This window comes from Stigmatopora nigra, chromosome 13, assembly GCF_051989575.1.
Source record: "Stigmatopora nigra isolate UIUO_SnigA chromosome 13, RoL_Snig_1.1, whole genome shotgun sequence".
Lineage (NCBI taxonomy): Eukaryota > Metazoa > Chordata > Actinopteri > Syngnathiformes > Syngnathidae > Stigmatopora > Stigmatopora nigra.
This window is the reverse complement of record NC_135520.1, coordinates 9,362,358-9,373,278: the sequence shown is the minus strand read 5'-3', so window position 1 is coordinate 9,373,278 and position 10,921 is coordinate 9,362,358. Positions and strand designations below refer to the sequence as shown.

General features: G+C 39.9%; 1 protein-coding gene across 1 annotated transcript in view; it reads left to right on the top strand.

Annotated features, from left to right (window-relative positions):
• The window catches only part of myt1lb (myelin transcription factor 1-like, b), an 89,968-nt gene that overhangs the window by 8,873 nt on the left and 70,174 nt on the right, over window positions 1–10,921 (top strand). The window lies entirely within an intron of this gene.

Here is a 10,921-nt window from a genome sequence, read left to right as displayed (position 1 = left end):
GTAGGTCATGTGTACATACTTGTTTGGGATGTGGTTGCTTTCTTTAAAAAAAAAACAAAAAAACAAAAAAATAGTACTTGGCTTATGTTGCAGAGGGATTCTCTATTTATATTTATGAAGGAAGGCATATAGCTAAAGTAGTTGGTGGAATATTACTTTTGGTAAATTCATGTTTGCTTACCCTGTCGTTGGAATGATCCGAATCGACCATATGATTTGAGTCAATACACATGTAAAGTTTGTTTTGGAAATGTTGTGTTCCTACGGTGGTAAGTGGAATATTTCTAGGCTGATGCGAATGCGATGCTTTTGGATGGTATTTTTTATGAATGACATTTTGTTTGGTTGTTGTCATCTGAGTTCTGTGGAAGTGCGAGAGCATTGTTCGGTAGGCTGGAAGCAGTTGTGAATTCGGAAAAGTCAGAAATGTCAAGGAATATTGGCAACGTCAATAGATCTTATATTGCCAAAGAATACAGAATTTCAAGTGGGATTTTTAAGTGTATTTGTGCTCTATGTTGGACTCTAATGGTGGAGTGCTGCAACACGTTTTGTTCTGGAAAAGAAAAACAATGTGAGCTAATTTGCATTTTCTCGTTAAAGCTTAAAGATCTTATTACTGTGGTGGGAATTTGTAACTGCATTTAAATGTATAGAATGTCCTTAGACAATTACACTAGTACTACAATATCAACTTTGATACATTCTCAAGTCAACTAACTGGGTACCAAAAGGCATTTGTGTGGAGCTACTTTTGAAAACAAAGAAACAATACTGTTTAATTGAGGCTGTTTTTCTTCCGTTGTCAACATTAAGGGGACCACTGACTTGGCATAAAGTGATACTGTGTTCTTTGGTGTCTTCCTCCCCTGGTAATGTCTTGCTTGTTAGTGGTGGGTGCACAGAATGGGTTGTTGGGAAGCAGCATACCGCGCCTGATGTGCTTTTGCGGCGGACAGGAAGACAGGCCACTGTGATTAAATTAGAGAGGGAAATCACGCTACCCTGCTTATGCTGAGAGCAACATTATGGGGGACCCCTAAGCACCCTCGCCTCCCGTGTGCGCGTCTCACTCCGGCCTGGCGCAATTGTCTGTCTGCTGAGAGCTGCAATAGGTTTAATAAATCCTTACTGCCCCTCTTGGAGCTTTATCATTTGTGTTAAACATTTGTACCCAAATAGAGTTCGATCAGATAGAGAATGGAGTTTAATGAGTGACGCTTTTCACTCGAGCCTGGCAGGTTAGGAACAAGTGAGTCCACTCCACTCCGTCCACGACAGCCTAATGAATTGCAAAAAGCCTCCCGGGGATCCCCTGCATGCAGACTGGCAGCGGGTGGTTGTGCTTCTCGTCCTGTGTGTCCTATGTCGCATATATTCATTAGCCTCAGATTTATGTTATATGTAGTTTTCTCATATTCACATGGAAAAACTCGTTTTTTGTTGTTGTTGTTTTTTGAGTCCCAACGGACTTATAGAAAACTCATCATTCTTCAACATGTCAATGACGTGTAGGGGATTTAAGATTATGGCTAATTGTATTTTAACAACACCTCCCCCGTAAATTACCATTAGTCATGTACTTCTAATGAAATCAACATTTTTTGTCATCTCTTCTGTCTACTTCAATAGCTGAAATAGGAGTTTGACATTGAATATATATATATATATATATTAAGGAAAATACCAGATATACTATAGCATCACTCAATGTACTTTGTCCATATGCTTTGCTTTCAAATCCAGATATGGCATGGTAGGAGGTCCGCCTGACAGTTGGGAGATCAAGGGTTCAAACCCAGACTCCAGCGTCCCCATGTGGGGTTTGCATGTTCTCTCTGTGCTAAAAAAATGTGTAAGGTTCTGAATGCAAATGTGGATGCTTGCTTGCTTGTATAAATGTGCCTTGAAATTGGTTACATAGTTAATGGGTTAGCCTGCGTATAGTCCGTTAGGAAATTCTCCACCACGACGGCAAAAAAAAAATACTGAAACGTAAAGATATTTCGCTTTAAAAAATACCGAAATTATGAACAATTTGTACCATATAATATTTTTCAAAGAGGGATTGCATTTTTTCTAGATAAACTCGTACATTTTTATTGAAGGGTTTTTCATACTTTTAATATTAACTTCAAGAGTCAATAAGACTGATTAAAAATGCTGACGTTTCATCCATAAATCATTTCTTATTCTTTTTCTACATTATTAACGCGTCCCACAGATCATGCAGTTCTTTTTAAATTTCCACCCAGTATTTGATTTCATATTATGACATTATATAAGTCAACCTTTAACATATATCTGCATCAGGTCTTGGTCTTTGAATGACCATTGGTTGACCTCGGCACAAGGTCTGCTTTAGAAGACCCTTGTGAATATTTGAGAAGATACCTGGGGAATCAACTGGCTCTCCCAGTCTTCTCAATGACGTGGTCGGGCAAGGGCAGAGCATGGATTGATCCATCTGAGCAGACACAATGTCAATACTGATGTCTGCTCAGCGTGAGATGTGCCCGCTCTCGTGTCCTTCACAGAAATCTTCTCGCTACGATTGATATATCGCAGCCATTAATTAAACCACCTTCATTAGTGAACTCTACAGTGTTTACTTCTATCCATACTGAGAAACAACCTTAAAGCAATTACAAATGATTACAATTTAAACATCATTGCTTTTAAAAAAGCCAAATTTGCTCTTACGCTTAAGATCTCAGATCTAAAAAATGTCTCCTATTTTAGAGAAAAAAACAAACTAATATGGCTATAAATTGCTCTTAATGCAACTAAACTTTAAAAAGACAAAACAAAAACTTGTATATATTATTATTACAGGGTATTTGATGCTTTTTCTCACTGCATTTATTATTTAATAGCAAGGACCAAATGACGATGTTTACATAGAGTATTGCTATTTTTTTAGAGCTTATGTAATGTCTCAGACAATCTTAGGTCATAACTTATAATTTCATCCAGTATGAGGCAACGACAAAATTTAAGTAGACAATCATCGCAGGTCATTGGTGGGCGATCCTTGCATCTGACCTGCCCTCAAATTGTATCATAAGATCATTGGAATTCTGATGTGGGTATTCCTCCAGAGATGGCATGGGAGTACACCACCCTGCGCACACACACCTCCGTGACTCTCCACGGGGAAAACATGATCTATCTCCTGGCGGGCAGGCCAATTAAAAACCAATCAGGCTGCATGAAGTGCGTTGGTAATGGGAAAGCCACAGTGGTGGAAGTGGGGCTGATAAATGGACACTTTCACCTTGTGGCATAACAGCCTCCCACCAATATCCATCACCCTCAGGGACAAGGCTATCCTACACGCCACTCGCAGCCTCTCCACAATATACTGTACAGTCGCTGACCGAAATATTAGGGACACTGCAAGATCAGCCCAAAACTGCCTTTAAAAGGCCGTTAATCCTCAGGCTTTAATGGCACCGTCAAATCCTTTTAATTAGGTGGGTTGGTTTTTACGATGCTTCTAGAACTGCATGGCTGAAAGGCAATTTCTATACTTAAATTGGTTCGACGATTTCCTAAAAAAAAAAAACATGAACATTTTACAAGTTGGAGTTTGGATGTTATCCCCGTCTGTGGGTTTTCTCTGGGTACTCTGGGTTCCTTCCAGACCCCAAAAACATTTATGCTATGCTTATTGTGGGCTAAAATATACCTTTAAGTTTGAGTGTGAGCATGAATGGTTGTCTGGCTCTTTGCACCCTTTAATTGTTTGGCAACCGATTCAGAGTAAGCCCAGCTTCTTCCCCATAGTCAGATTGGAATAGGCTGCAGCACCACCCCTGTGAGGATAAGCAGCAAGGATAATGAATGAATGGAAAACATTTTATAGTGCAGCAGAGTATTACATCTATTGAAACCCAAACATTTTTAACTCGAAATGGTCCAAAGTAGGGATTTTTTGGTTGGTTTTTAAAAAAGAACAATCTTTATTGATGTTTGTTAACTCAACCATATTGTGGCCAGCACTCAACAAAGGCAGTACAATGTGAAACAGATTGTCATTACAACCCGAAAGTCCATGTAAACAAATGTGGTAACACAAATAATGGTCTAAACAACAATAACTAATTTTTGGGTGATTTTATTCTGACTCGTGTACCAAATGAATGATGTCTAAAATTTGTAGAGCATTGTACGTGAGTGTGTCTTTTGACAAGCTACTTGGTAAGTTTAAAATGTCTGTCATTGGCATTGAAATCAGGGAACAAGCCCTACGTAATTGAATTGGCTAAGAGATAAGCTAAACTGCTACCTGATGAGGTCCTACTTCTGCATGGATCCCATTCCCACTTGTGGTGAATGGGAGTTTGAAGGGTTGGCTATTATTACATGGCTGATGAGCTCTTTTCTTTACAAAGTCACCTGGATAAGATCCAGCATTCAGTCAACCTGAAGAGTATTGGCAATATTTCGAAGGATGAAATAAAGCCTTCTTGCTGGATTCCAATTCTCATTTGTCCCAGTGGCAAAACAATGTCTGCCGCTGATATTTACATGCTTTTGATGGATGCGCTGAGATGTTTGTCGCAAACTTGACGTGTACTATTTGGGGCTTTCTTGCTAAATAAGAGTAACAAAAATATTTTTGGTATCTTTTGCCTCGGGTGCAGCTGAAAAGAAAACTATTAAAGAGTGTGTGAGGAGACTCATTCCATGTCAGAAGCTGCCGTGACCCACTTCACACAGCCAGGCAGCTGTAAATAAGGATTTTCATAACCCGGTTTAGCCTTTTCCCATTGGAAACCCAAGCGCATTTTGAAGATTGTTGTAAAGAGCACCGAAGTCGCCGTTTTGAGTGTTGCAATGATATCGTCAAAGCGCCGACCTCGAGACTGCTTGAGTTGTTGTCAAGCCATTATATTTACTTTTTATTTTAGAATGAACAGAAGCTTGCCGATTCAATCTATGTTAAAAAAAAAAAGAAGGGGGCGTCAGGGGCATGTAGTTCAATTCTATTTAGGATAAGTTTTGTTCTCTTCTTCCTCTTTCAATTTACGCTATTCGAGAGGGGGAAATACATTGATGACATATCATATAGGAACCCTAGTCAAGATGAATTAGGAATCATACATACAACGTTGCCCATATTGGTCTCCATGTCTCTTGGGTTCTCAGCTTGGCCACTCAAGTGCAAATGCTGTGATATTAGCCAATGATTACTAAACAGACATCCATTATTCAACATGGCAATTGAAGAGGTCACAAGCTCCTTATTTACGCTTGCTCCATAAATCTGATTTGTCACTTTTCATCGCTCTCCCCGTCACGACGGCAACATTGTGGGTGAATATCACAATGTATGATGGGGGATTGATTACGGCATCTCTGCAGCGGTCCAGAAGCAGGGACGATTGACGAGAATAGTCGGAAGGAGAGGTTTATAGTGTGGGTTGAGGCTGTTCTTTGGGGGGTTGTGGGGGTACAACTAGGCTGGAGATTAATACAAACAGCTGGATGATGGACAGGAAATCTTAGCTAATGAGGTTTTCAATTTGTGCCTTTGAAGTTGTTGTGAACCTTACATTGTCTGTAATAACATTAAAAATGTAAGCAGAAGACTCCTCTGCATCTTTGGATCTGTAAGGTGAAAGTGCTGTTAACCACACCCTCAGTAAAGATGCACAATTGTGAATTAGTTTAAAAGGATCGTGAGCTCAAATGGCAGCGTTTAGTGCAAGCACATCTGACATAACAACCATTGCAATAATAGCTTTGGTATGTGCATGTTAATGATGATCTAAAATTCCAATTATGTCAATATTAAATGATCTGGCATAAGTAAAACAGATTTTTTTTATTGTGAAGGAAATCCACTTGAAGATCACGTTTGCATATGCATTCGAGGCAAATCAATGATTGTAGCAAAGAACGGGAATGAATAGAATCCAGACTGCGAACTGACTAAAGAGGGCATTAGAGTGTGCTGTATTTGTTTCAGTCACCATTCAGATTGCTTCTTGTTATAGACAATGGAAGAAATGATTCCTATGATCACATTAATATTGTCACAGACAATGAAACAGACAATTTGAAATACAACTGTAATGCCTGTGTTCTTCTGTATTGTCTGCTGAGGCGATTATTGTACAAACTTTTTGGGGGAATTAACAAGAAGAGAAATACTGTATTTTCTGGACTATAAGTCACACTTTTTTGTAGTTCGGCTGGGCCTGTCTTATTTTTTTCACTCTGAATGCCACTATCTTATCTTATCTTTATCTTTTTTTAGGCTTTAGTTAGAAAAAAACAACTCTGTTACATCAATAGAGGCCTTTTTTGTCTTTTGTCCCTCTTGATTAATAATTATTACTTCACCATTAGTCTAACATGCATGCCAATTTCAAAATAAATTTTAGTTTTGGTGGATGTTCGATTAGATTTGTTGTTTTTGTTTTGTATTTTGTAATGAAATTGAACTTCTTTAATCTGCTGGGAGAAAAATTCCTATTGAGGCTTTTTGTCACCTTGACATTTTGTAGATTAACACATTCATACATAGAAGCACCAATGTATACATTTCCCTTTCATTATGCGTTCTTTAGCTTGTGCGCCTTGCAGTCGAGAAAAAGTTGTCTGTAGGTGGTTTGGTCAAGCGTGAGTCTGTAAGGGCGTGTGTCTTCTTCATTTCTGTATGCGAGACCCCTGTGACAGCACTGGGAGGAGGCAGCCAGGCAGACATGATGTGCTCTGAGCCGACGCGTCTCTGTGAGGGTGGCCTGACCTCTGCCTTCAGCTCCGCTTCACAGAACAGCAGCAAATGAGAGGTGTCATTGCATGACAGCAGCACAGTCCCTCTTTAGGACTGACGGCTCATACAACACACACACACACACACACACATGCACGCATGGAATTCAATGTGCAAATGGGCCGGCACATGTGTACACAAGCGCGTATGTCTGCCTGTGCGCTTACAGCACTTGGCACCTAGTCATAGATACAATGGATTTATAAATATTAAAGGCACTCTGCACTTTCGTCCGAGCGCTTGTTGATTTGTATTTCGCTGAGAAAAAAAAAGCATTACTATGAATTTTGAGCAGTTTAGTCTTTAAGTCAAGGGTGTCAAAAGTTTGGTTTGTGTCAGGTGATGGAGATCTAAATGTATCTTTGCCCAAAAAATGTAACTTAGTAATATTCTTTCATTTGCCCAGTCCAGTCAAAATGGATTGGAAGTCTGGGACAGTCAATGGAACTAAATGATGATAATTTACAGCAGGTTTAAGTGTACTGGAATTGTTTTCAAGGCCAGGCAAGGAGTCCATTTTGCATAACTTTTGGTACATTTGACACCACTTCTATCAGTCTTCCCTATCAGTCAAATTGCCCCTCAACAAAGTAAGCCTTCTATCTTTTACATAATCTTTTGTTTGTGTCCAACTCAATCATCTGTCTGTGCAACTCCATGCTTTCTGAGCAGAGAAAACAATATTATTATATCATCAATAGCCTGAACATACTTATTTTAGAGCAGATTAGAGAAGCAACATTTTTGAATAGGACATAATGCATCCGTAGATACACCCACGACAATATGACAAAACAGAAACGTTAATTGCGGCGCACAATGTTCTGCCAAGCTCCAAAATAATAACGTTGATGTAGAAATTCCGCCCAAGCGCATCTGCACCGCTTCCAAAAATGCAGACCATAGGCTCTCCATGATTCTGGCTTGTCCCCGGTGTCTAGGAGTAAGTACCTCAACACCAAGTATGCAGAGTGTTTGTCAGTTGTTCTACTCTCAGCCTCACTCGGAAGATTGAACTACTTGTTAAATATCTAAGGAAGACCCAATGCACTCTGTGGATGAAATTCATTTTGGCTCCCTTGTGTCCGTAGGCTTGTTCTTCTGGTCACAACCCATAGTTCGTGACCACATAAGAGGGTGGAAACATAGATTATCTGGTAAAGAGAGATTTAATGGCGGTCTTATTTTCTTCTTGACCACATAGAAGGGGGTAGAGCGTTTGGAAAAGACTGCCAGAGGGCATCGGAAACAGAGACACTGTTGATATTTTTTTTAAGGGAGGCTTCAGACTTGGCTGTGGGCTTTTAATGTTTCTACATTTTATTTTTCTAAGGAAAGGTTTAAGATAAATCTTTTAAGTCTGTCAATGTGTGGGGGGTTTTCGCCCTACCTCAGTTTTTTTCTCGTTATGCGAGTCCACTCCTAAATATATGATGCAGGATGATTTTACATGTCACGTTTTGTGACTTGAATTTCTTGTTCAATCTTGGAAAAAAAAAAGTGTTTTAAAGTACCATTTTCTTAAGCTGAGTATTTTGTATGTGGAAACATTTGTTAGTAGAAGCACCACTGTATTCGAAAGCATCCTTTAATAATCACGTGGCCAGCCGATGCGCATCTTTCCTGAGTAAAGTGTGCGAGAAATGACTCAACCAGAGCACAGCCACCTGGAGACCTCCTCAGAAAAAAAAAATGACAGGGCACCTTTGAGCCTTCACGCTAAGTCCCTCCAAGACTCAAACACTTGCACACAGGCACGCACACTATTATCCTCATGTACCCTTGCATTGCTTGTCCTCCCTTTGCTCCCTTTGTCAAGCCCCTTTATCTCAACCAAACTGTCTTCCAGAATTCTCTGCATCTCTGTTTCCCAGAATCCCGTGCATCTTGCTTTTACCCCCAGAGCCAATTTGCTCCATTGCTGCTTTCATGCATATTTATTGTTTTCTGGCTTCCTTAGCTGGAGTTCCCCTGTCCTGCTAGATCAGGGGTGTCAAACAGACAACCCAACGGCTGTTAGATAGTCTGATCTGGCCCTTAGGGTTGTTCTATCTGACAGGCACTTTGTAGCTCCTTATTACTCTACGTACACTATCAAATTCGCTTCTTTTTTACTGTAAAACCTGATTTGGTGCATTGTGTGATTGATCACGTAAACTACTGGACTTTGCACCATTTCCTTTTCAGAGTCACATTCATTCTAAGGTAGAAACAGTGCTGTCAATATCAGCCATTGAGTTGAAATAGAACCTTAAAATGCCGTAACCCCGAGAAGTCACTTGGAATTTCCCCAAAATTCAATAGGAAATTATCCAAATATTATAAGTGACCCGTAAGTACCCTAAAATGTGTAGGAACTGACGCAAAATGAACTCATTGCCTCAAATTGACAACAATACAAGTCTAATTCACCTAAACTGGCTGTGGATGCTCCACTTTCATTGTCATTGCCAAAAGTAGACGTTCAAACTAACATTCGTTCATTCGCAACTCCCACTCAAGATTAATCAGATGTCTAACGCCATCATTGTCAGGCAGTAAGTTAACTTTTTGGGGCCAAACATTGACTGGTTTGGCCCACATGGCATCTTGGCATGAATGTGCCTTGCCAACCAAATTGGGTTTGCCATCCTTGGGCTCTGATTAATTCAAATGGACTATAAGTCGTAAGTGGCCATGCAAATGTTCTCCACGTCTCTCATCTCAGCAGTTAACGAGGGGGCATATTGTATTTATTGGTAACTAGTTGGGTGTCCTAGCTTCTCATAGCCCTCCCCAATCCTCAGCAATTGCACCCCTCTTCTCCCATACATAATGAATCCGACCCACAGACAAGAAAGTCAAAGTGTGCAGCGTGATCCACTGCAAAGCGCCGAAGAATGTGAAGCAGTGCAGTCAGAAGAGGATTCTCGCCCACTTTTCATTGCCGCAATGTATTCAGGTCACTGCCAGGGTCTCGTTTAGCGTGCTGCTTTTTTTTCTTCTGCTGGGTGTTCACGCTGTTAAAATCTGTGTACCCCAACCCTGAATTATGACCGCTACACATCTTAGCTCTTTAGCCTCAGCCCTCGTTTTCCCCTATCAAGGTAGTGCCCCGCTCGTCTAAGTGACCTAATTTTCCTGCTCGTCCCAGCATTTTCTGATATGAGCCGTTCCAAAATAGAACGGCTAGAGCAAAGCGTGGCTTTGCTCATATCCATCTTGCATAACAGGAACAAAACACCCCCTCCCCTCATCCCTCTCTACTCCGCATATACCCCAACCTCTTCCTTAGTTTAGGAGCAAGATGGCACATCATCTCACAGGCTTAATATCATCTCCCCTCTCACTGCGAGAGGAAGTTGGTGATATTATGAATTTAATGAATTCATTTTCCTTCCACATTATGTATCATCTCTGTATTAGCTCTCTTACAGTGTGGCCAGCAACCGTTTTATCATTCTAAAGCCCCCTTCCCACCCAGCAATACATTTTATATCAATTCAATATGATTCTCAGATATTGTCAGTCATTTCAAAGGGGGAAAAAATAATCTGCTTGTTCCAATGCCTCCTATTTATATATATATATATATATATATTGATCAATATGTGTCCCAGTTGGGGGGCTGCAGCCATGGGATGAAAATGCAATACTACCTCTTTTTTTTCCTTATATAATCAAGATTGTAAGCCAATAACATAGAAAACCCAATGCTACTGCTTTTCTGTATATATTTTGTACAATGACTTTAAATGTCTTCTACCATGTCACAATGTTTACATAACTAACATACAGCAGTCATTGCTATTCCGCCTACACGCTCGTACCACATTTCATTATCCAAATCATGCTTAAACTACATCACAAAACCATATAAATGATATGCTACAATGGAAGGGCAAAAGTAACACATTCTGATGAAGATTTTCTTTTGAATATAATACAAACATACATCATAACTCGTAATTAGGTTTGTAGTACGATGCTGATACCATACTAATGAAACACTAAATGTTCTGCTTAATCACTTAAATGTAAAGTAGTTCCTATCTTGACTTGGCCAAATTCTGATGAACTCATAGTTTGCCATTGACAGCATTGTACTTCCTAACTGTTTAAAATGGGAAGGCGAGCAGCTAATTAATAATCGTT